This window comes from Mercenaria mercenaria, unplaced genomic scaffold (assembly GCF_021730395.1).
Source record: "Mercenaria mercenaria strain notata unplaced genomic scaffold, MADL_Memer_1 contig_1089, whole genome shotgun sequence".
NCBI lineage: Eukaryota > Metazoa > Mollusca > Bivalvia > Venerida > Veneridae > Mercenaria > Mercenaria mercenaria.
The window spans coordinates 63,498-66,103 of record NW_026459061.1 but is presented as its reverse complement, the minus strand read 5'-3'; the positions used below and the strand labels follow the sequence as shown (position 1 = coordinate 66,103).

General features: G+C 28.9%; 1 long non-coding RNA gene across 2 annotated transcripts; it reads right to left on the bottom strand.

Moving 5' to 3' along the window:
- Positions 1-215: 215 nt before the first annotated feature.
- LOC123528177 (uncharacterized) lies at positions 216-2,387 on the bottom strand. Of its 2 annotated transcripts, XR_008368789.1 has the most exons (3): positions 1,550-2,387; positions 1,069-1,241; positions 216-636 (listed from the first exon to the last, which is right to left on the bottom strand). It is a non-coding gene; the product is annotated as an uncharacterized LOC123528177 (long non-coding RNA). The 2 variants fall into 2 exon arrangements; XR_008368788.1 differs by having other exon boundaries at positions 1,069-2,387.
- Between the last annotated feature and the right edge of the window lie 219 nt (positions 2,388-2,606).

Here is a 2,606-nt window from a genome sequence, read left to right as displayed (position 1 = left end):
ATGTCCAGATATCATGCATGGTCCCAAACATACACTAAAACTAGAAAGTGTTTATGTCACAAAAACACCTGTCTGTACATGTTCCATGGAAAAGTTTGGAAAAACAGCGTGAAAAAAAAGTCTGAAAATTAATTTAAATTTAAACTCACATACCCATGGGAGCAGCCTTGTGAAAATGCAGTTGAAAGTCCATGGAACTCTTTAAAAATTGGAAATCATCGCATTAAATGTGAAGGAATTTTTAGAAGAATTCTTTGCAAAAGTTTGGAAAGGTTTGATGGAAAACCATTGGAAAACATTGCTGATATTGACACAAAACAAAAAAAGAAGAAATAATATCATTACAAAATTATTTTAATCTAATATTGAGACAGATCTGGGTTTCAAAAAACACAAAAAGAATAAAATTCAAAGGGGAATAACACATCTGCCAGCGGCTTTTACACTTGTGGTTAAGAATAATAAAAAATCACTTAGCTTAAACTTAAAAATTAAACTAAAAGATTATTTGATAGAAAATTATGAATACAACAAAATCATTTTGGAGTATTGTAGTCTCAATATAAGGTGGCATCAGAATGCCTCTTAGCTTTTCCAAAACCATCACCATGGTCAGGAACTTCATTCCAACCATTTCTGAAAATGATATAACATAATTACAGAAATGAATTATATTAGTAATTGCGATTAAAATATAATTTTAGGTAATACAATATTCCTAACTTAGTATGTCAAATGACAACTCTAAAGCCAGTTTTAAACATTCTACATGTATCAAAACCATTTATTTATTTATTTATTGGACACTGAAATGAAAATATCGAGAGCACCACCTGTGGGTACTATCCCTCATCTGTTTTACCATACAATAATGCAAGTTTTGTTGTTGTTGTTTTTTTTATCAGACAATTTTAAAAAATAAATTTTAGAATTTAGAACTGACAAAATATTGGTGTATTATGATCAACTTTTAAATTCAGTGTGAGGCTAACCCCAACAAAATAAATAATTTATCAACCTTTTATAGTAATTGTATAGTATAAGACTGTTTATGCAAATTTAACTTACAATTTAGCTGAAGTATTATGTAATTTATGTTTGATCCTTGATCTAATTTCTGTCTGTGATCTTGTATCATCCTGTAGCATAGTCATGCACTGAAGCGATCTGATTTCTCCAACTACATCAATTCATACATATAGGCATACCTCTAATAACTAGATATATGCACACTCTTTCATCTGAAAATGTTTAGAGGCTGTTGTAAGTCAAAGGTTCAGAGTGATTTTACTAACATATTTGTACTTATGAAAAAAAATAAAAAAATTGACAACTGCAACAATTAAGTATTGAATATTTAACTGTTTTCTTAGAAGCATTATAAATGATCTATCATTCACATATACCTGAAAAAGTTACCTGTAACCAGGCGATCGAAAGTTCAATCTACTGAGATGAATAAAATTCCTGCTTCAGTCTATTTATTCAAGATCTGTGACATATAGCTGTAAAACTTAAATTTTACATTTAGAAAGTTTGAAACTCTTACCTGATACCTCTCTAAATGCATTTTAGAGTTTCAAGTTAGCTTTATTCCATTTGCCTCCAACAACATGAACAACGAACTTCCTGTTTACATTCAAATTTTTGTATTCATGAGCCATTTTCTTTGGTACAATATAGTTACTGAAGGGAATATCTATGTTCTTAAAATATATAAGTATACAGTTCATGGGAAAATTTGACCATTTATTTGCTCACAGCATTTGCAAAGATCTCGGAGAAAAAAAAACAAGCAGAAAGATTGGGATTATTTTTTGGTGTACAGGTGTAAAGCGGTTCAGAAGCCTGTATTTTCATTGGTCCTTATCTTGATCAGATAAGCTGTATCTCTGTGTGTTAACACATCTGTATACATTGAACAGCAGTATATCAAGTGGCTGTAAAAGCAGGATAATTAATCATTGCCAATCATCAAAAGAATAGACTAATTCATTTATGAGGATGTAACATAATATCAAAAGCATAATATCATTTACAATTTCTTGTACTTATGAAATGACTTTTAATGCCTATTATCTGGTGCTGTTGTTTGAGGTGTTCAATAACCAAAAAATAAATAGCTTATATAATTTATAAATAGGACCTATTTTCAATGATATATCTTGTTACATTAATTATAAATAAAATGATAGAATTCTAATTCTAATGAACATCATTTTAATATACAAAATGAAAACATTGACATAAATTTTAATTAGTTAGATTCCTTGTTTCATTTCAATTAATTTGTATACCTAGTATAATCCAAACAAATCTTAAGATTTTCAATGAAATCTTTGCTGCAATTTAAATAAAAAAATCTTACTAGGAAAACTTTGCATTATCTTAAAAAGTCTAAGGAATTCTATGGAATGAGAAAAACATTAGAATTGTTTTGTAGGAGAAGTTTTAATTATTATTTTAAGTGGTCTCTGTTTAAAGATTGTCTCTCTTAAAACTGATTAAATAATTTACTGATAATGGTCTGGCCGGAGAAAAAAATGATGGTCTTTTCAGACAGGTTTTGTAATAGTGGTCTTTGTTTGCAGGTGGCCTTTTAACAA